This window comes from Corvus kubaryi, unplaced genomic scaffold (assembly GCF_017639235.1).
Source record: "Corvus kubaryi isolate FWS band 111438036 unplaced genomic scaffold, C.kubaryi_AGA036_p1.0 133, whole genome shotgun sequence".
Taxonomy (NCBI): Eukaryota; Metazoa; Chordata; class Aves; order Passeriformes; family Corvidae; genus Corvus; species Corvus kubaryi.
In genome coordinates this window covers 15,930,847-15,955,394 of record NW_024580667.1, presented here as the reverse complement: position 1 = coordinate 15,955,394, position 24,548 = coordinate 15,930,847, and the positions used below count along the sequence as shown (strand labels likewise).

General features: G+C 40.9%; 1 protein-coding gene across 2 annotated transcripts in view; it reads right to left on the bottom strand.

The window, feature by feature from the left end:
- ARHGAP6 (Rho GTPase activating protein 6) overlaps positions 1-24,548 on the bottom strand; it is a 314,963-nt gene that overhangs the window by 92,967 nt on the left and 197,448 nt on the right. The window lies entirely within an intron of this gene.

The following is a 24,548-nucleotide window of genomic DNA, read 5'->3' as shown; positions in this document are numbered from 1 at the left end:
TCAGAAGGTCCATTTTCATTATTACCCTGACAAAAGACATGAAGTGACAAGAGAATGATAACTGCAAACAATCTTTTTCTTTCACACATAGTTCACTTCTACAAAAATGCTCACTACTCCAATGTCACTTGCTCCAGAATCCCTTCCCCATGTATTTACCACTTCGAAATTTTGAAAGCAGCATTACCCAGTTTACTAATTCCCACCTGACACAGAATTATTCCCTTATTTCCTCACATATAAGCAAGGAAGAACAAAAGGTAAGCTCAACTTACCATGAAGCAACATATCCACTACTTTCACATTCCTCTTTCAGATAAAAAGTTACACGCCTGGATTTAAGTTCTATTCCCTCACCTTTACCTTTGCTATACGGCCTTTCACATCAGAAGAAGGCATACAAGCATAACATATTTGCATGGAGCAGACAACTTGAGGAAAATCACCTGCATCTTGCCGAGCTCCTTTTTCTTCCTACAGCTACTGACTTATGGCTGGGAAAAAGGAACCTCTATAAATGCACATCGTATTTGGCATAGGGCACTGCTGAAACTCAAGGTTTGTTGCTGCCTGCTCCGAGCTTCCCTTCCCCCTCCCCAAGCTGAACCCCCTTGTTCCAAGCGCGGGCAAAACCAAATGTAACTCAAACTCTTCAGCAGTGTCTGACTGGCCGGTCACCCCGGGTCCGCCCCCAGTCCTCCGCTTTCCCCTTCTCTGAATAAAAGAGAGGACCAAGGCAGGGGGAAAGGGGGGGGCCGCCCTCTTTGGCTTTGCAGCTCTTTCTGCGAACATCTGTGAGTATCTGTTTCTTTTGAAAGCTTCTAATTGGGGGAAATTAAGCAAGCTAAGAGCTATATTTCTCCCTCTTTGCTTCTGCTGGTGGTATTAGATTTGCAGCTACCATTTTGCCACTTTTAGAGCTACTGAAATGCTGGATTGCCCGGGCTACCTCTCTAGGCTGGTCGAGGCTTTCTAAGGCATTGAACTACAAGCCTAGCCGGTAAAAAGCTGTAAGTATACCCCCACATCGGTAGAGAGAAACAATGCCTGAAAAAAACCCTTCATTTTGTTTAGCCACAGGCAACTGTCTTTTGTAAGCCAATTAACTGGGCAAAAATCCTGTAAGAGACTGAAAGGGACAGAATGGGGAAGAAAACCAAGAGGGGGAAAATGACAGGAAAAGAGTGGAAACCTCCAGCAGATTGTAAGGGACATTACATGACCAACCTGCAACCTGAAAGAAGATGGAGGAACTTCCCAAGATCCAGAATCGAGTTGGGCTGAGAGTGTGAGACATGCTGAATATCCCACTAGAGACAAGTGAAAAAAGTAGATGAAACTTTGGGAAAAGCAAAGGCACGCTGGTATAAAGCAAAGAATAAAATAGAGAAAGAGAACTTACAATAAGAAGATGAAAATCTATGTGAGACTACATGAAATTAATTGAAATTCATCTAGAAAGCAAAACAGTTATGATTTCCCCAAGGGATTAATATCTCTGTTTCTCTTGATACAAGTTCACATGCAAAGACTATTTATTATTGTTGCCTAAAAATTTCAGCAAAGTACAAGTATTCTCAAGTCTAAAGCATCCATGGGAAATTTTATCTTCTTGACAGCTAAAATCAACCAAATTGCAAAGTCTCAAATATCATAACATGACGAAAAAGAACAGCATGAAGTGACTCAGGTATTTTTTTTCCATCACTTACATTCTACCATCAAAGCCATGTAAAATGACTGAAAAACATTCTTTTAAAAACAAGAGCGTTAAGAATCTTTTGGGGCCCCACAGGGATTCCTAGCAACTCAGCTGTCTGTGGAATGCAGCTGCCCTGGGAGACTTCATCTCTTCACCAAGCAGGAGTGAAGGGATCCCATCAGATACTAATTGTCCAGAGATAATGTTAGCAGCAATAAGATCAATTAGAAAATGATCTCCTGAGAGAAGTATTGTGCCATTAACTTAAATGAGTCTGCATGTTATCATATGTTAAGGAGTGGAAAATTTCCACAGAACTTAAAAACTTAGTGCTTGAAGTCCATTTAGATCCCTGTAATCTGATTAGGTCCTTGATTAATGAAGAGAAAGAGATCATTTTGAAGGCCTCTAAGGTAGAGATCACTCCCCTGCAGCTGACAAAGAGAGAAGCTCACAGTTAGAGCAAACACTGAAGAGCCCAACTGGAACATGCTGTTTTGAAAGAGGCAATTAACAGAAACCTTAACTGCAAGGTCAGCCACCCTCTTGGTTCCTCCCACCATTCAGGTTCCCCTCCCAAACTCTCCCAACTGCGTGGGCAGCCCAGAAGACAGCAACTGTCCATCCAAGTGCAGTATCTCTATGAAGAGAACCACTGGTAAGATCAGGAACATGGAGATTTCTAGACACAGGCTCTTTTTTCACATGACTTAGTCTTTTAATTTTGCGTCTGTGCAAGGAGTGTTATTTTAGGCCCAAGTGAGCTCCTCCTTAAGTTAATGGTTACGCATACACCGTTAACTTCAAAAAGCATGCCTGCTATTATTATCAGATCATATGTTCTCTCACATCTAGTTATACAAAGCATGAACTCAGATCAAGTTAAGCATGGCACAAGGGACAACAGTTTTAACAGTAAAGACTAAATGGAGGGGGCAGAAAAGATCAGAAATATGAAGATCAAGGTTAAGGAAGGAACAGGAAACTCACACCTCAAGGTGGAATTCCTTCAGCCCTGGTGAATGTCAAGAGGTGCGGATCAAATTCCCTTGATCATACTTTGTAGAGACAGGTATTGTACTTATTTATTTCCTGAGCAGCCCAGAATGCATCCAGATGCTTAAATAGTGTCTTCCTTTATCCTCTTCCACAGATGCTTGGGCAAAATAAAACTGGTGGCACTCAAGCATTCATAAAATGAGAGAGGAGTCTTCCAGAGAAGAACCGGAGCAGGGAGAAAAGTCAGTTCACATTACAACCCACAAACAGAGGAAGGAACTGCAACAAATAAGTTCTGTGCCTCATGAGCTCTCATAACAGACACAGTCTTCCTTCATCAGAATATGGATAAATTATCTCAGTAAAGTTTCTGCCTTGGTGTAATATGCTAATCTGTAATGATTAGAGAAATGTAAATATTGCTGTCATCTTCAAAGCACTGCACAAACAATAACTAGCTAATCAATGAACACTGCACTGGGGACTGCTAACACAGGATTAATGTGTTCATAGGTGTGTAGGTGGCTAATGTTCATGGTCAGCATTTAATTTATGTGCCTGATTTCACCTTCCAAGAAAGGTCACTCCCTTAAGGCAGGTCATCTGTCTGCCTGCAAGGGAAGGGTGAGAACCAGGAAGGAGTGGCTGACTCAGTGCCAGACCCCGCCTGACAGTGGAAAAAGCAGCTTCAGAAAAGCCCTGGAATGGTCCCAAAACCTCCCCATCTCCCGAGCCAAGTGAAGAGAGGGAGAGAAAACTTTACAGCTTAGGCGGGATGAGGCCGGAGGTGGCTGACATTTCAAACAATAGCATACTAAATGGGAAAAGTAAACCTTGGGACACAAAGCAGCTCTGAAGCAACTCAGTGATACAGCACCTTGCAAGCACCCAGAGAAAAAGTGGGCATGGGCAGGAGAGCACCCCAGTATTTCTCTTTCAAGCCATCCATCAACCCATGTGTTCAGGTTGTCAGAGCCAAAGAAACCTGGCACCACCTCAGCCAATGTCCAGGATTTGTTATCATTTTGAGAACCTGATAATCTGTCTGATAAGACCCTGAAAGGTAAGAGATGCAGGCAATGCAGCACTATCTCTCTGTGGGTAAATAGTTCCTGTCATTACATGCCTGTGAGCACATCTACAGCCTGAGGGGGATGACCCATGAGTGACCAGTCTTAAAATACAGTAAGACCACGTTAATAAGTCTCTAGACTGACCACGTGCACAGCAAATCAAGATTTTTCTTTGTAACCCCATTAACTGGGAGCTCTCCAGTTTAGCTTCCCCCAACCTGCCACAGCCATCTCTTCTTTCGGACCACATCTTGCCCTACCCATTTCTGAGGTCCATTCTGAGTGGACAGGTCGCTCCACTGCCAAGCAGCTGTTTTGTAACAGCAAGGTAACTGCACAGGATTATCTAGATGTAAAATCTTAATTGGTGAAAGCTCCTGCACATTCAGCTACCATAAAAAAACCCTCCAGCTTCTGTTCTCAATTGTTATCTCCTATGTAACATATCTGTTAGCAGAGTTTAGCAATCAACAAGTGGTACTTTTAATTTGACCTATAGATAATGGTCCCAAATGGTCTCAGTTTGAGACAAGTTTAGGAGGAAATCACCCCAAGACAGTAAGCTAAAAAACATTATGTGGAATGATTATGACTGAAGGCCATGCTGTTACTCTTCAGCAAAAAGCCCCAATGACAACTAGAGAGACTCAGGCATCTTGGTACAACCATTTCCCCAGTCTGCTTTCATTTCCAGGCTAAGATGCTCTGCGTTGTATATGCTGGGAAGAGAGGGCCAGTCTTTGATCATCTTATCTCCCAGCTTGTTTTCCACCAGCCCAGGAGCACAGCTGCTTGCCAAGGGAACCTACACTCTCAACAGTGCAACTTTCCTGCATAACAAAGGAGGCATCCTTGACCCACACTCCTGAGAAGAGGAATCTCACTGCAGATAGCAGAGGCTTTTCCATGGCTGCCTTTGCTTCTGCAGGAAAAGCAACACCCTGGCAGTATGGAAGCTCTCAAAAGCTGAGGGCTGCTACACTCTTACAGCCTGGCTTCATTTTCACCCCTGAAGAAGTTACAACCCAAATCCATAATGACTTCACAACAGTGTGACATGGTAACAGTTATTTTTGAGAAAAACTAGTATTTTGACAATGCATCAGAATTTGGCTCTGCTAACACAGATGCTCCATGGCAAACACATCTAGGAAGGGGTGAACAAACGGCTGCTACTCTTCAGTAACTTGTGTTAGGAGTTCGCACTGTTAAATTTAGGTGGCAGAAGCTGCATTTCTTCATCAGTGAGTGTTGTAAGTGCAGTTGTTGATGCTCCTCTCCTTATTTTGTTCTCCTATCAGTTTTGCTAATAGAATTCCCCATGGTCAACAGCAGCTTCTTCCAACAGAGATTATTTCCATGCCCATAAATACATGGAGAGCTATGTAACCACCCAGGCTGCACACAATGCAGTGAGAGCTATGGAAATTCTTTCAGTCAGAGACTTGGTGTGTGCACAGTTCAGACACCTCACCACCACCACCACACAGGCAAAGTGGCAGTGATAAACCCACTGCTTGGCCATGATGCATGGGAAACAGCAGAAATACAAACCAGGATGAAAGACTTGTCAGACCTGTGAATGTAAATAAGCATGGCTGTAAAGAAGTGACAGCTCTACACAAGTGCTGCTGTTACATTAGATGTTAAACACAGCTCCTTGTAAAACTGCATGTAACTATCAATATTTCTGGCAATGTAGATTATATAAATACTTAGAAACAAAGGCCAGGCCTCACTGAAAACTCTCCAAATGTCTTTAGGTTAAAAAATACTGCAGCCCTTTGTGCTGCAAGGTTGGGCTCACATTTAACACTCCAGGGTATCATATATCAAAGAGAGCTGCCTCTTTCAAAGAGCTGAGTGCCTTTCTTAGAAAGCTACCAGAACTGCTTTCCTTCTTTTTTTGGCAGTTTCATGTAACCAAACTTATCATACGCAGACATTAGGCAACAGAGATAACACTCCATAACTCTCCATATAGTGGACCAGGTCCTGGATAGAAAGACCTACTGCAACTGGTCCAAACAGGACTGCAACTGTCAAAAGTTTCACTCTCAGGCTATGACCACAGCTGATCCAACAAATTCGAATCCAACTGCTTTTAGAAGAGCATCAATTATTCGATAACAAAAGTCAACATATCTCAGTCACCCCTTATCTGCAGCTAACTCTTTTTTAAGTGCACTCTTACATAAGGCTACAGATTTCACATTGACTCACCAGGTTTCACATGCTATGGAAGAGCTTTTTCCAGAAGCTCCAGCAATACAGCACCATGCTCCAGTATCCCACACTAAATTCCCACATACCAGGCACCCCCTGGACATGTCTTCCAGGAACCCCCACACAGGAGGATGGTCATAGTGCAACACTGATGTTGCCAAGGGGGTTTTCTTCACCGGACGTGATCACGGGATGCTTAAGGGAGTCCTCGAAGAAGGCACATCCTCCTCACCACAGCCTCACAGTGTGACCTCTCTGCTAGCCACAGGATAAGGAGCTCACTGCACAAAGCCCCATTCCTTAGGTAAGGGAACCAGTTAGGAAGGGGTTGTACCCACCAGTGACTGCCCCACATGGAGAGGAGAAGCCCCTCCCGAGGTTTGCAGAGCATCCCCTCTGTGTGTCCCTGAGCCTTCCCAGCCTGGCAGCACTTGCACTGACATCTTGAGCATCACCTCCCCAGACACTGACTCAGCTCCCTCCCTCTCCTGCTGCAGAGGATTTAGCATCTCTCTTTGATGTTAGGCTGCACAGAGAGAGCCAGGCGACATCTCCTCTAGATCTCATGCTCTCATGTTCACTGCTATGAAGCTGTGCAGTCTGGAGGACCCAATCTCCCTGCTTCTGCTTTAGTTTGTCTTTTGGGTTTGTGTTGAATATAACAACCTTTTACCATTCAATTTAGATCAGTGCCTTTAGTGGTGCATTAGTACTAAACTACAGAATGGAAACCCAGTCACGACTACAGTTTCATACATGACCTTGTTGACGGAGCAAAATCAGTAGAAACTAAATCAGATTTTCTTTCTACCCAATAAAATTCAGTGGTGCCTCAGGTGAGCTTGTGCATCTACCTTAGAGAATGACAAGGGCAGTGGAAAAAAAATACTCTATCGTAACAATGTGAACCCAAGTCATGTCAGCTTTCCTTTCAAAGACACAGAATGCTGAATTTAATGTTTGTGGACAATTTTGCATATGGAGGCTCTTAGTATTAACAGCTGACCACCTGTTTTCGTTAAAGAACCATTTGCTGGAAAACATGGAATTATTCTGTTCAATTTCCCAAATTACAATTTTCTGTCTTTAAAAATTGCTGAAGATAAAGACAGGAGTGCTGTTTTCTGACAATAAAATACTATCATCAATTGCATAAACTGGGCTTCAGTTCAACTCCTTTGGACTGTAATGTCATCAGTATGAAGGCAGAAAATTCTTTGGTTTAATGCTACTTTGAAAATACTTAAGAGTAGCTATTCCTAACCATTTTAGCAAGAATTCACTTTCAAGACAACTGCAAATCATTTCCTGTCATTTTTGATCTGAGGAAAAAATAAGTAAAAAGAGACGACTACTTTTCTTTCAGGTTTTGTAGGAAAAAAATGAATATGCAATATCCATGCCCAAAAGGCCTTGAAATAACACTAGCTTAGGTTACTAAATTAAACTGGATAAGATTCTTCTGAGTATCTTAATATATTTCTGCCTCAATCTTCCTAAGTTTTTTACTAAAGCCAGTGGTGACTGATTAGTCTTACAAACTGCAAGTAACCTGCTTTTGCTTTCACATGATACCATTTCTTCAGGTGAGAAATTCCAGTTTATCTAAAGAAAAGTCTGAAGTGGTTGGCTAAATGAGACACTAAAATATTAGAATCATCCAGTAATTCTCAAAGTTTAGTTTTCAGACAATTTATAAAAGTGTGCTGCATGCCTACAGCTGTCAGCAGCATCGGCACATTCCAGATGAGTGCCCATGAATCAGAGATCCAATAATTGTATGAAAAAGCAGCAGCATACCAAGTTTTGTAAAAAAGAAAAAAAAAATCTAATAAATACCTACATGTTCTGTCATGCCAGAGCATAAGTCACAGTATTAAGTGGAAGACTTATCTGTAACACAGTTACATACAGCTGAGAGGAGAAAACCTTACCTTGAAAGGTATGGGAGGTTTGCATACTGTGTAATTGCACCCTGACCATCACATTTTCTCAACCATTTTCTACCTTTTACAGAACAAAGTATGAATAAAAATGTTAGCATTTTCAGGTACATATAGTTCTTCATGTCACAGGTGTCCTTATGTGTTTCCTAGGAAATCACTCCACATTCACTAACAATTCAGTGGAGCTGAAAGACCTCCACTTCGTGTGACCTAAAGAGCAGAACGAATGCATTGATCAAGTGCAAGTTCTGCTGGTGTCCCTCTAATAACACAGTGCTATTTGGTAGTCACAGGATGCTGGACAAGGGCAGTCAGGTGCCATGGAGGGGATGAAAGCCAGCCTAGAAGTCCAGATGGAAAAAAACCCAAAAAAACCTTCAGGGAGCTGAATCAATCTATCTGACAAAAAACCAAGAAAGGACATGGGCAGCAGTTGGAAAAGCTGATGAGAGAGATGAAAGCAGATTTGTCTCAGTGAGGGAAAGATGGTGAGACAAAGGAGAATCTTGCAGCAGGGTGATCCTGAGAGACCCTGAAAGAGCGAGAGTAAAAGAGATTTGGAGATCGGGTGCTGTCACTGGGGCAAGTGAATGAGCCAGAGAAGCAAAAAGGATAAGCCATCTCAAGGTCTGGGTAAGGATGGAAGAGGAGAGGGTTGTAGGAGGAAGAAAACAGCAGACAGGATGCTATGGGGAGGAACATATTCATGTCGCGGATTTCAAACTTTGCAAATTTCCTTTCTAATAACTACTGGTCACTAACCCATGAATATCTAAAACAAGATCTTTTTGTCAGTCTTCCCTTTAGTTCAAATATTTCAGTTATTTCTCTCATCTCAGATGAATCCACAAAATGCCGTAATGAATGCAAGAAGGTAGTAATTATCCTCTACTGAGTTTTAAAATGCATAAAATTGGTTGCACAGGTTTATTACTTTTTCATCCGTGAAAAAAAATGTGCATGCTTCATGCACTGCTTCTCAGCAACTCAAGAGCAGTGAACTTATTCCAGTTAAATACCTCAGTGTCATTCACTTGAAAACTGGCCCTTAGTTCAGTCATAATTTTTTGAAAATGCACAGTGTAATATTGTCATGAATTGTATTGAAAGTAACTTTCTTCTTTTAAACTGCAAAGTGAAACACAGAGTTCAAACCTACAAATGTGGGAGCTCTGGCTATGAGTTGTCAATGCTCAAAATATTAACAAGGACATCTGTAAATAAATCTTAGTTCTGAAGAGCTAGGTAAATATGCTTGGTTCATGAAAACAGGGCTTTAAAAGTAAGAATGGCAAAAACCTGTATTTAAGATTCTATACTTGTGCATATTTATGTTTCATTTACAAATATGATTAATGGCTTAATACCTACTCTTCAATTAAAATCAGCAGCCTTAACTCAGAATTACTTCTGATCTTGCATAAAGAACCCAAGGGGGGAGGCAAAGTGCCTTTTTGCAGCCTAAGACTTCCGGCAACATTTCAAAGAATAAGAGTATTAGCCAAACTTTCTTCCCCTGAAATTCAGCTGTAAAATACCCCTAAATTTCAGTAGTAAAACCAAACCCACCACTAAGTTAAAATATGTCATTTTAAACAGACTGTCAATTTAGGCACCTTTTTGAATCCTAAAGTGATTGTGTCTATACTCTGGGATGTGATGTGTGTTTTCCACTCATGTATCATTTCTCCTGGATAACAGCAGGCAGCTGGGTCCTAAAAAATTACAAGGGTTAAAGTCTCTCTCTGGACAGCAATTACTGGAGCACATCTATGCCAGGACAGCCAGTAGAATTCCCCTCCTGCCACAGGTTTGCATCAGCTTCCATTTACTCTATAATACATCATCATTCCTACACAAAAAAGAACTTCATAGTAACCCAAGAGAGTTTTAAAAACTTCGCAAAAAAATAATTGTGGCTGGGAGGAAGGGAGAGGATGCAAAGAAAGGAAGTGATGAGATAAAAAAGGCTTGTCCCACTGACATCCACATCAAACAAAATTTCTTCAGGCAGAACAAGGAATACATTTGTCCCTTGAAAAGTGTACTTTTCAGAGATGCTTGAATCCCTGCTTTCTGTTAGGTAAATAATTTCTTCTCTGTTGTCTCTGTAAAGATCATGCAGTCTTGCAAACGAGGCTGAGCTGGGCAAACATAGAGCCATTTCTCAGCTGAAGTCATAAATTACTTTTTGTTTTAATATACTGGAAAATTGGCAGGAAGCGGGGGAAGGTATGTCAGTTACACAAGACTTTAAACCATCACTTATCCTTGCCTTCCATTAAAAACGCGTTAGTTGCTGTAGCAACTGTCAAACCACACTCCAGTTCCTCTTCCTCCAAGATACAGAACTTCTCCAAAACACTCACACACAACACAGCTCTTCCCCATCCAAAGGACAGGTTTCTGGCACTTTTGCATTGTTTAAAAAGAAACAGGCTCTCCAAGGAGCTGACAAATCCCTTGCAGGCCTTTTACTCCAAGGTATGATCCTGTAGAGAACAAATCCTTAAGAAATCCTTAAAATTCTTGGGTTTTCCCCCCATACATCTACCCTCTTTTTTCTCCTCTTCCTTTTTTCCCCTTCTTTCTGCATTATACAGAATGTTACTCCATTCAGCTTAATGCACCACTACATCTTCCAGCATTAAACAAAATGCCTACACATCTGTCAGATGTCCCTTCCCCTCTCATTCCTTCCATCATGGGAAAGGCACATACAATGGGGACAATGTCACATTGCAAACACACACTGCAAATCTCTACATCATGAAATACAACGGCAGAGACAGGTCTCCCACCCGACACCTGAAGAGAAAACCCCTCTCCACAACCACAGCTGCTCAATCATTCCAAAGGGATCCCTGCTCTGTCACCAGTGAGAACAAGTGTTTTCTCACTGGTTGAAATTCTACTCTATGGGACTGAGATTTGAACAGGCTAAAAAAAAAAACCAACCAACCAAACAACAACAAAAAAACAACAACAACAAAAAAACAAAGTGGAGAAGAAACCATTAGCATGACGAGAAAGCTCTGTCAGAAAAAGGACAAAATCACACACTACTGAAGAAAATCTCATGAGGAAGTGGAAACATATTCCTCCCCTTTGTGCAGCATGCCAATATTAATGATAATCAAAGATCCCTGGGAAGTTCTTGCATGATCAAGGATACTACCCAGGGCAGGATGCTTCCACAATAAAGGGAGGGCTTACCCACCTTCTTACCTCCTTCAATCCTTAGCAGCTCCATCCTACTTCTAACTAGAATGTGATACTTAAAAAAAATGTTCACGCCTAAATGTTTTTTTGTTTTAGGAACACTTAATGCAAGCAAATCTATTGTGCACAATGGGATGATTATTTTTAATTGCTGTTCTGAAAAGAAAGCATCATAGTATTGCACAGATTATCTTCAGGAATGCATATGAATTCTGCTCTTCTTCAAGAGTTTCAGTCTTGGATATACTTACCTTTTCCAGTTTTATAGTGATTCTTCTGAAGCGTGTTGTAGAACAGGGGATTAGTGGTTCCACATAAAATTATTTTTGGTTCCTCTAGCAATACCTAAACTACCCAGCCACTTCACCTTGCAGTTCATTTCTTCAGCACCATATGCATCACTTTCATTTCTTTCTACCTACACACTTGTTTCTCTAACAGGGCAAAAATGAACCGAAAGTGTACAATGCACTTGTGCTGCCTACAGAAGCAAAAAGCACTGAGGCAGCTATGGGAGAAGGGGTTTGCGTGTGTGTCCATACAAAGTTAATTGCAAAGTAATATGCACAAGCATACCCTGAACCCAGCTTTCTGTGAGTTTACAGTGGAAACAGCTGCATACTGGCCCAGCTACACATTATAAACAAGGTCACTTGACTCCTGGGAGCAGTGACACACCACCACTGGTTTGAACCACAAACCGGTCTGTTCCCCGAGCGAACAGCAATCACTCCCTGCAGTTAAGTAAGGAGCACTGAGGGATGTTTTTACTTGCTCCCAGTTCTGCCCACCAAGAGCAGTCACTGAATAGGTATTGGTGGCTGCTCTTCCTATCAAAAATTCTGAAACCAGCCAATATATTTCTTCTGCACTTAAAGAGATTGTTGGACTGTTCCCATACCCTTGTTCTTCTAGTCTCTCTCTTTTGTAATTTGTGTTTGAGCAGACACTCTAAGCAGGTTTGTTTTGCTGTGCTCACTCATCCTTTCATGCTTCTACTGGTGCTGCCCCTCTTTTACCATATCCTTAACTTTTATGCTACCCCATAATTTATCCAGGCTCATGCACTTACATGACAAGGGTTCAGGCTGCTATGTTAATGAAACAACCCTGAAGGAAGTGCAGGATACCACTTGCTTTTTATTACCACTTAGCATCCGTACATCTTGCACAGAATGAAGAAACAGGGCAGCCAGCATCTCAAGGACACCTTCTGACATTCTGACTGTCAGATTTCAGGCTGCAACAGAGAACTCCAGAGCAATGAACAAGGGCTGCTGACATTTGCACTGAAGTTCCCAAACCACAGCTGTGAGATTTACATCCAAAAAAGGTGCGATGGAGTAGAGCCTAACTAATTACAGTGTGCTTAAATACAAAGCAAAGCAAGCACTCCATCCCATTAACTCACCAGCTAAGTTTAGTCAATCTACAGCTAAGATCAGTCTGGAATTAGCCAGAGATCTTCATCCTAAACATAAAAAACATTCATGCAGTCCCAAAGCCATACACCAGAACACTTTCCCAGATGTGAACAGATTGGACTGAAAAGTTACTGACTGTAGAAATTCATCACCACTTCTCAGCTGGCATACCAAAGTTCAGCTTTTTTTTTTTTCTATTATCCCTATACAAAATTGCCCAGATTACACAAATATCTTCAAATACAGCATTTTAAATGTGATAGCCAGCTGACAGAGTCAGCCATTGAGCAAGAGGCAAGTATTTATAATACTTCTTTAAATACTTCCTCTATTATTTACAGCTTTATGTTACATGTGTTTATGTTACATTATGAGCTGTATCACCCATTTTTGCTGCTCCAAGAGTTGCAAAGTTGATCTCCCTTTCAGTACCACACCTATTTAATTTGAATTCTTTTGTTCTAGAATGATAATGTACAAGAAGCTGTGCTTTCTCAATTATCTTACTTAAACCTGTTGTAAAGGGACACATATTCTAGCCAAGTTTTATTCATATATAAACAAGGTGACACTTTAAAAGCTGAAATTATAAAATGTGGAAGAGCATCTGTCTAACTTCACTACAGAGACAGATTTTAAAATACTTCCTTTTTTTTTTATAACTTCAGTTTTTTAACTTTAAAACATTATCTGTCTGCCCGTAAATAATGAAGTGAATCTGTCCTTTAGAACAAGCAAATATTTGTTAACATTTTCTTTTGAGTTCTGCTTTAGCTACAAACCAAAATGGACCTCTTACCCCACATATCCCACTCCTGGAGCTGATTAGTCAGCTCCTTTTGGATAAAAAAACATCCTAACAAAAAAACCAACCAAACAAAACCCCAGCAAAAACCCCCAGGGCCTAAGGAGAGAGAAAGAAGCTTATACTCATTTCCTAAGACAGGAAGCTTGAGTACATACAGCCTGATAGAAGGAGGGGAAAAAAAAGCCCTCAAATGTCTGAGCCTAGTAGCTTGGCTACTTCTGAATACATACCAGGATATAGCAAGTTCCTCCTTCTAAAAAAAGCATTATGAATCATACACTACAGCACAAACCCTTAAGTTTTCTGTTTGGGTTTTTTGGTTTCTTTGGGGGGAGGGGGGATTGTATTCTTGTTTTTAAGTTTCTAAACAAAAAGTTTTACAGCAATACAGAGGAATAAACAACTCCAGGACAGGGCAAGGAAACTTAAGAAAGCTTAGACTAGGACAGATTTTCCCACATAACCACCTGCAACAGTACCAAAAAAGCAAAGAAAGTCAATCTCTTGAGAAAGCAGGAGATTTTTTTTCCTTTCATTCTTTGGATTTCCATTCTCTTCATTCATGTGAGAAGCTACTGCTGTCCCTTAGAGGTGATGCACTGCAGTTGCACAAATAGCTTCTACTGCATCTCTTTCAGAGGCAGTTTGTAAACCCCGCCCCCCCAAAACCAAACCGCAAAGCCCCCACTTCCCTTAGCAACATTTTCATAGCAAAGATAATAATTTTGCAGCTATCATGTACCATTAGCATATTGAGGTGTCCCTAAGAACTTAAAAAAAAAGAAATAAAATAAGAAACCTGTATTTCAACAAAGTGCAATATAATGACATTCAACAATATAATAAAAAAGTCAACATTATGATGTAGAAAACCATCCATTGGAGAAATGCCTACACTTGACTGTGATGAAAACATTGGTGATCAGGCAACAGAGAACTCCATAACAAGCCTTGGAAAAGACAAAGTATCAGGACCACTGAGGTACAAAGCTTGAATCTGGTGGTAAATAGATTGAGAGTCGTGAGGAGTAAGGGTAGAAGAGAGTAGGCTTGGAAGAAAAGGAGGGGCAATGGTCTTAGAGATGTTTCTGAACTAGATTTGACTCACAACGTGCTTTACTAAAATAAAAATCCCTCACTGTTTTCTACAAAACTAAGCTATCAGAATGTTACTCAAAAATTAACACTGTTGCCTGGTTATCTGAGTGCAGAACTTGATCTATGCAGAAAATACCCAGGTGAGCCATGTAGGCACTCAGAAATGAATGACTACAAGCAATCCTGAGATATTCAAGTATGATTAGCATTTGTTAAATGTGAAAAGGAGAAAGGAGGATGAAACAACACCATGACTATACTGACATAGAATTCATATCAAGCTGTAATGTCAAGATATGGACTCCTATTCACACATGCACTCAAAGAATGTAAGACATTCTGAGTTCTGACCTGCAAAGAAATCTTGCAGAGTTCAGAGAGGAAATTACTTTATAAATGCCCTTACTAATCATGATTCCAGCAGTATTAAATTTGCTGTGGAACTACCTATGATACATAAGTTCTGTGGGTTTTTCACAAGGAATCTCAGAAGGAATATATTGCAAACAAAATTCAATGGAAACTTACCAGCCAGATGCATCTATATTGATCTATCTTGCCTCCATGCCCACACAGATAAGCACAGAGCATCAGAAAAATAGCTGCTTGTGAGAAATAAGCAGAAGCTTATCTCCAGAAATAATATTATTTTTGAAACTTTAGCACATCTGCTATTTCAGTTGTCTGTAATCATCACTCCAAAGATTGACTCTCATGTCACATGATTTTTACAAAAATTTGGTTTTGTTAAATTAGGCACGCATATACTTGTATAATATGCTACATATATATAAAATACATCTGTGAATGCTTAGAGGGGTAATTTTTTTCTGGACATTCCCTGCTCCCCACTGGACTCTTAGCTGCTGTTGGCATGTACTGCTGTTTCATGTTTCAATTGCTGTTATAGTTACCATTTGCATTACTGTCATGGATCAGGTTAATACAAGTGGGTCGTCCAAATGCTTAACAATAATAATAGAAGTAATAATAACAGGCTCTTCTGCAAGGAATAGAATTTTAGAGAACTTTTCACATCTGGATGAAGACATACCATGAGTTTCTATGCAAAACACACCAATCTTGGAAGCCATGAAGCAGGCTTGTTCAGAGTCACACTAGCCCGGTATTATATTTGAGCTCCATTTCCTGTCTAAACACCACAAGTGCTGTCAGACAGAGATACCAGCAGAAACAGTGGAGCAGAGTCTGGTGTCTCAGTAAAACACCCCAGCAGAGGAGGAACAAGAAAGGCACCAGCAGCTGGACACAGCTGAGCAGATGGGAGTGCAAAGGAAGTGTCAGGCTGTACTGGCCAGCACAGTTGGCCAAGCTAAGAGTGAGGCAAAGTTGGCAGGGGGGGAAGAAAAGAGTTTTACTTATCATGTCCCCAGCCAACATTATCAACCAACGCTTGCTTGCCTGTTCTGTTCAAAACTTGATGAGTATTGTCATTTTAGTCTGATTTTTCCAAGCTAGCACAAAATCAACTCCAAGCAGTTTCTAAGCACCAAGGAAGCAGCAATCCACAGCAACTTCCAACACCAGTCAGCTTTGATGAAGCAACCGCATTTAATGAAAATCTATTATGGTCTCAGATTACAACAGGGTGACATTTGTAAGAAAGGTTCTCTCTTTAGCTATAGCAGATGGCCTGAGAAGCTATTGCATTTCACAACCAATCTTTCATAGCACTGAAAGTATGAAAACATACATACACAAACATAAGAAATCTAGAATCCTCCTAAATTCTTCTCTGTGGAGAGAAGGGGGGATAAAAAGAAAGAAAAAAAATTAACAGTGGGAAACAGCATCATCAAAAGAAAGAGAAGCAGTAACAGGTACTGGAAGGCTGCAATAAGGTCTCTTCAGAGCCTTCTCATCTCCAGGCTGAACAACCCCAGCTCTCTCAGCCTGTCTTCACAGGAGATGTGCTCCAGCCCTCTGACCATCTTCATGGCCTCCTCTGGACCTGCTCTAACCTGTCCATGCCTGTCTTACGCTGAGGACCCCAGATGGAGCACTCCAGGTGGGGTGTAACAAGGGCAGAGTAGAGGGGCTGAATCCCCTCCTTTGACCCACTGGCCACTTTTGTTTTGATGCAGCCCAGGGCGCCATGGGCCTTCTGGGCCATGAGTGCACGCTGTTGGCTCATGTCCAGCTTCTCATCCACAAGAACCCCCAAGTCTTTCTCTGCGGGGCTGCTCTCAATGACTTCTTCTCCCAGTCTGTGCTCATGTCTGGGACTGCCCTGACTCAGGTGCAGCACCTTGCACTTGGACTTGTTGAACCTCATGAGGAGCTCGTGGGCCCACTCCTCAAGTTTGTCCAGGGCCCCCTGGATGGCATCCTGTCCTGCTGTTGTGTTATCTGCAAATTTGCTGAGGGTGCACCAATCCCGCTGCCCATGTCACTGATGAAGATATTAAAGGGCACCACAGAATCACAGAATATTGAGGTTGGAAGAGACCTCCAAGATCATCAAGTCCAACCCATGCCCTAACACCTCAACTAGACTATGGCACCAAGTGCCATGTCCAGTCTTTTTTTAAACACATCCAGAGATGGTGATTCCATCACCTCCCTGGGCAGACCATTCCAGTACTTTATTATTCTTTCCGTGAAAAACTTTTTCCTAATATCCAACCTGTACCTTCCTTGATGCAGCCTGAGACAGTGTCCTCTTGTTCTGTCAGTTGCTGCCTGGTGGAAGAGACTGACTCCCACCTGTCTACGACCTCCTTTCAGGAAGTTGTAGAGAGTGATACCGTCACCTCTAAGTCTTTTCTCCAGGCTAAACAATCCCAGCTCCCTCAGTCATTCCTCATAGGGCTTGTGTTCCAAGCCCCTCACCAACCTTGTTGCCCTCCTCTCAAGCATCTCAACATCCTTCCTAAACTGAGGAGCCCAGAACTGGACACAGTACTCAAGATGTGGCCTCACCAGTGCCGAGCACAGGGGAAGAACAACCTCCCTGTTCCTGCTGGCCACACAGTTCCTAATGCAGGCCAGGATGCCACTGGCCTTCTTGGCCACCAAGGCACACTGCTGGCTCATGTTCAGTCGGCTGTCTACCAGCACCCCTAGGTCCCTTTCTACCCGGACACTGTCCAGCCACACTGTCCCCAGCTTGTAACGTTGTAGGGGATTTTTGTGGCCAAAATGCAGAACTTGACACTCAGACTTACTAAACCTCATCCTGTTGGACTCTGCCCATCCATCCAACCAATCCAAGTCTCTCTGCAGAGCCCTCCTTCCTTCAATAGATTGACACAAGCTCCCAGTTTAGTGTCATCTGCAAATTTACTAATGAAGGTCCCATGAGAGTCCTGAGGGACACCATTTGTCACTGGCCTCCACCTGGACCTAGAGCCATTGACCAAAATTCTTTGTGTCCATCCAGCCAATTTCTTATGCAATATTAGTCCACCCTTCAAATCCATGTCTCTCCAAATTGGAGATGAAGATATGGTGTACGACCATGTCAAAGGCCTTATGGACAGCTAGGTAGATGACATTGGTCAGTTTTCCCTTGTTGACCACCGCAGTCACTTCATCATAGAAGGCCATCAGACTGGTCTGGCATGACTTGCCCTTAATGAAGCTGTGCTGGCTGTCTCAGATCATCCATCCTCCTTGTCTTGTATGTGCCTTAACAATGCTTCCATGAGGATCTGCTCCATGACCTTCCTGGTAACAGAGGTAAGGCTCACCTGTCTAGTTCCCTACATCTTTCTCCCCTTTCTAAAAACAGGAGTGATGTTTCCTTTTTTCTAGTCACTGGGGTCTTTGCCTGACTGCCATGACTTTTCAAATGTGGAGAAATATATTCCATCTTTGGAATAATCAATAATTTAAATAATCTATTACCAGAAACATGAACTTTAAATGACTGGGCAGCACATTCACATTTTTTCTTTGTGTCCATGTGTAAACTTCTTAAAGCTAAACTGGGGGACCAAGGAGTGGTAGTGGATTTTACATTAAATAGAAAATGTCATGCAAAAATTTATGTTAGTAGCGATGTTTCTCAACTGATTAAACTACATGCAAGTCAGTTTTATAAATGCATAGCTCTTGAGGACACATGCTCTTACAACAGTTCTATAAATATGCTTTGTAAAACGTTTATGTGGGCTCAGTGTGTGGGCACATTCACAAATAGATGTGCTAACTCCCTTCTTCCTGATGACCAATAACCAGAAGAGGAAAAAGAAGAGATCCCTTTTAGAAGAATAGTCTAGACAGTTCAAAAATAGCATCTGTGCCCTTGCCAGGTACACAGAAAACTGAAAAAGTAGGAACCATGGTGCTTACTAAAACCAGAGTGTTGTTTTGACTGTGTTTTCCATCCACTGTCAACATTCTGGATTTCAGCAAGGAGATTCACACCCATTCAGGTCCCAGAGAAGGCTACTTCATCCCAAGGCTCAACTGAGAAGAACCATCAGCAGGTTTCCAGGTGACCTTCATACAATGCAAAATCCTGAACATTAGGAGTATTGGTGATGCAAAGCGGCAAGAGGTTTCAGAAGCTGAGATGTCTTCAGAGCTTTAGCTGATCCTTTCCCTATTTGTTCTAATGAAGCTCTTTTTTGTTTGTTTGCTAGCTTACGACACATGCTTGGCCTGGGGAAGGAGTTAAAGGTGGCAAGGAAAATCAAATTCGCTCTTTCCTGTCTTTGCGTTTCCAAAAAAAAAAAAATACAAAGAAGAGCTGTTTATTCTGCCAAGTCAATGTGCATGTTCTGTGCACTCAGGATGACATTCCCTCACTGGAGACATGTGGAGTTAGATAACATCAATTTATGTTAAATAATCTTAAAATAGAAACACATACAGTGCTGTTTTAAACTTACTAGATAGTGCTTTCTCGGAGTCTGACTCTGCATGTTGTTTTTTGTTTTCTTTCAGTGTGTGGGAGATATTATCTCATGTTTTAGTGGATGTGGTCATTTTCTCTCTGTGGCCAAGTTTATAAATTCTTGCAGGTTCTGTTCCCACATTTGGGGACTCTACATTTCCCTCAAGATCCTGGGTGAGCAGGAGTTTGTAAAACTCCACTCTGCAAGTGAGCCTTCACAAACCTGAAGTGACTGAAACTAGAGAGCCCAGGGAACGCAAGAGCTGCTGCAGGAAGGTTTATCACGCAATGATCTGGGATGTTAAAGATTTTAATTTCTAAGCAGAGTGCTAATGTTGCATGCACACACTGTATCAATATAACAAAGTAAGGCTGCAACCATCACATCACATCATAGCTTGACCAATTTGAATTGACAATACTGAATTATAAATTACTATGTTTAGCACCACCAAACTTCCAGTCTGTAAACCCTAACTCCATCCTGCTCTTACTAGCTGCTATAAATTTACCATTAGAAACTAAGTACTGTGGAGAGACTAAAGTTTAATTGTTTTATATCTTCTCCTCACAAAGTTTTGATACTGTCAATATGAAGACCGCTCTGCAGGTCAAAACTGATGAAGTCTCCAAGCTGCTAAAGACCAAGCTACCGTAACCTGGATCTACTTGATACCTCTGCCACAGCAAGCATGCTCTTTAGATGCTCCTTTCCCAGTCTTCCACCATGTTGTAAATTTGTCCAGTAGCTAAATAGTCAACACAATACACTATACAGAAGACAGAAAAGAGATTGGGCTTGAAAACACCAGCGCAACTAGAAAAAGAGAAATTTGGCTTAAATTTAACAGGTTTTGTGTTGTGCCTACTTTTCCCCTGCCCCCCCCTTCCTTAACTCCATGGTATGCATCGGCTCTCAAGGGACACTCCCGAAGTCGTTGTCAATCTCTAGCCTTAATTTCCCACAGAATGCATGAAAGTCCCTAAACCCAAAAGTATTAAGTGGAAAACATCAATGCTGGATAGAGTCCAGATCTGATGATACAAAACACAATTAAAGGCTCGGCAATTTAACAAATGACAGAAGCTGCCTAACCACATCAAGAAATATCTTACCATGCACACACTTCAAGGGGTATTTTCTGAAGCTTTATAAATACCCTGTTTCTTGTATTTACACTCTCCAAAGAGTTACTGTCAATGGTTCTCATAAAACACTGCACACACAAACCAGACAAATTAAGTGCTGCAGCCAACGGTGATTCCTCCTGGCCCTTAGAAGCAACCATGCTTACACTGCTGAACTAATGATGCATTTTGCAACATTGCTCGGAAGGAAAGAAAACCAGCACACTCAGAAAATCTTACTCTTTCTACAACAGCCATTTTAAGAGAGTAAGGAAATAAGAGTGACTAGATATATTTGTTTAATGCAAAGATGCTAGTTAGTATTTTACTCCATGATCTAATTCAAGCAAGAAGCAAAATAAAAGGAAACAATAGAAAATTACTTACCTGGAAAAAAATTCTTATTCCTCAGTAGACTACCGAACTTTATTTCAAAATTACAGCTGCCTGACAAGAACTTGCTCTAACAACAACAAAAAGTTCATAGTTGCTTGGCCTAGCAAGTGTAAGTAATTATTTTCTGAACTGACAAGTCATTATGAGTGGGACTTCATACTTTTAACTGCAAATCTTCTCAAGTATAGATTGAATCCTAACTTTGATCTAAGGTGTCACACCACCATATTTATTTGAATTACTACATCATATAAGGAGACTCAATTCAACCCAATTTTCACAGAGCAGGCTATCAAAATAACCTGAGGTGACAAAACAGGGTAATGCTGAAGGAACTAAAGCAAATCTTTCCAAATCAATAAAATCCTACACCAGACTTCCAAACTATCCAAGCACCAAATTTGCTTAAGAAGTTAGTATTCATCATTCAAATCTTAGGCTGCAGAAAAAGAATTGTAGGTATCAGACTACCAGAAAAACAAGAAAAGAAAAAAGAAAGTTTTGACCCAGCCATCCGCAGCATGATCCTGATCAGTTATTTATTCAGCCAAGCACGTCACATAAGCACCCCCAACACTATTGCTGCACTTTTGCTCCTAGTTACCAGAGAAATTGCATTTTGGCACCTAGTTCATTGTCTGTAACAAATGACCTTTTCTATTTCGGAGATTAAAATTCTGTGATGAGTGTTTTTCCATCTTCCCAACAGGTGTTAGACTGCAGCAAGTCAGACATGGTGATGTCTTTCAAGCAGCCCCTCCCATGACACAGCACACTTCAAAGCCTCTCATAATGTGGAGTTTAGACTCAGAACCAGACATCTCTGATAATTCAGCATTAAAAAAAAACCAAAAAAACCCAGATGAGTCATTGAAGTGCTCCTGTTCCTGTAGCAGTAATGGCAGGAATGAAGATAAACAGTGATCATGTGCATGGTTCCTTGCATTTCTAGGTCTTCATACTGGTACTTCACTAAGGGTTTTGTATTTTTTCAGTCATATTGCAAAGTTCCCAAAGCACTGCTCACCTCTAAAATGCATGAATTGGCTTCCCTGGAAATGGCACTCAGCTGGAAAAGAACAAGAGTTATAAAAGTAATAATTACATCGGGGAATAAGAGAAAGAAACCCTCTGCGTTTACATTTTAAATTTATGAAGCACTTTGCTATAGTCAGAATTCATGTAGCATAAAAGAGTGGTGGGCAGACTGAAGAAAAGACAATTTTGACAGCCTGGTTTCCTTTAATTCTATGATTCTACCATCTTCCTTACATCTTGGTCATTCCTTCCCATCATCCATACCTTTAATCCATACTCTACTGTCCACATCAGCATACAGAATCAGAAGCACTCTGGGCACCCTGATACTGCATTATCCTGTACATAGGGAGCAGTTCAATTTTCCATACACCCAGACTGGCATGGTGGAAGACATGTGTTACCCAAAAGCCTAGACATTTCCAGAAAAAAATTTACTAACAGCCAGTCATCATTCCCTGAGAAAGATGTGCTAATTAGAAAACGAGTATGTTTTTGCAACTTCTTTAAAATGTCATCTCAGGAGCTCCTTGAGTTTTCACGAGGAATAAAATCTCTTCCTGCTTTTTTTCAACATGACCTTTAAATCTCCTCTTGCCTTCAGGTAGCTTTTTCTGCAGCCAAAAGTATAACATTTCCTTACATTGTTACTGATGCTCTAATTATGAGTGCAGCATTTGCCCAGGAAATAATAGGAACTCATAGATTATATTATCTAAACTAACTACTATTTCCCTTCCCAGTTTCATTTGGAAACTATCCCAAATAAAGCCTAGCACACAGTTTACAAGTTTCATGCCCACTTGGGACTACATTAACAGCAGCAGATTTGCATGTAAGTAAATGCATCATAATTCTATGCTGTCACAGCTTTTGGTTGATGGACACTTGGAAATTTGCAGTAAACTCTGTGAGGTGCAGAAAAGTTTCTGTGCTTTTAAACCCAACCCATGATTACATAAAAATCTCCACTTCACATTTTATTCTGCCTCTTAAAGCAGAGTTTGAGCCCTCAGACTTGTGCAGCGAATTTGGGAAATATGTTAATTTTTTGAAAACAAAAAACAAAAGGGTCACAGAGTATGTATTTTTTTAAATGTATCTCTATATTTTTCAAGCCTTCTCATGATTTCTTAATGTTCCAGATTGGACAGTTTGGCTGCAAAGGAATTTTACAGAAGTTTAAAAGAGGTATGGCAAGCTATGAGAAGGATGTAAATATATGCATAGCTTTCTCTCTGTCAAAGCATGATTTGCAGATCTCCGGAATAAAAAGGCAGCTGGAAAGCAAAACACTTCTAGGGATGGTTAACTGTAGAATTAATTTGCTGTTGGTTTGGTCATTTGTGAATCTTACACATATGTTCCCACAGTAGAGAGAGGAACCAAATTAAGAATTTCTGTATTTATAGTGCTCCAATAGAAGAGCAGTTCTAGCGTACTACATCTGGAAATGAATATTTGTATACTGAATAAGTTTTGCTATGAAAATTAAACTGCGCAAAACTCTAAGCACAGATTGTGTACCTTCTAAAAATACAAGCAGAAATACACATAACTGCAGTATTGATAATAAATTTTAAAAGCCCCAACATCCACAAGAAATTACACACTTCATTATCAGACTGTGGTTCTACATACATTTATGTCTAAACATATCCTTACTCACACCATACTAAACAAGGCATATTCATTCAGGATATGAAGTCACAACAGCTCAATAGTAATAGCTATCTTCACAGAATTCAGATTATTTTTCACTATGATAAAAAAAAAGTACGGGGAAACTGAGATTATGTCAGTGCTTTACAGACCATTACAAAAAGCAAAAAAGAAGAAAGGCAGAGTTCCCATCTCTCTGGTTCTGCAAAACCGTGTAGAAAAAAAACCCTCAAATGATGTGCAAAATAAGTTCACTGAGGAATTATTTTGGACTGACACTAGTATCACATTTCCTTCTGACATTCTATAGTCTACTGTATTTAATCACAATCAATATTTATATTGCCTAACTTTGACACACGTCAGGCAACATGCCATGGCTCTAGCATTATACTCAGTGTAGGCAGTTTCCACTACTTAGGATAACAATTCAGTCAGATGTAATATTAAGTAAGATTTTAAGACAGCAGATGGCATCACTTAGTTATTTTTAACTGTTGCACACTGACCATTTACTGTGTATCATAATCCATTTTTGAAGATTAGTAAATGGAGCTTATGGGCAGCACAGAAATGGGACATTAAAAAAAAAAAAAATTACTGTTTTACCTATCTGGTTGCCTTGATCTGTACTGAATGTCCTGCAGGCATTGTAGGAGTGCAGCGTTTCCCACAGCTGTAGCTGCCCTTCTTTGGATTCACCAGGTACTTCTGAGCCCCCAGCTGAAGGCATTCTTTTCCTCCCCAGATCAGCAAGAGCTATGGCAGGCTTTCAGCAACCTGTCAGCTGCGACTACAGCTTAGTGGGATTTATAGACTTTTCCTTGTTTGTTCCTACTGGGATTACTATCAGAGCTACATCACGCCATCAGGCATAGAATCACAAAATGTTTCAAACCATTATTAAAGAAGTTGCCCATTCAACAAATCAGAGTTGACAAAAATAGTGAATGCCAGAAAGG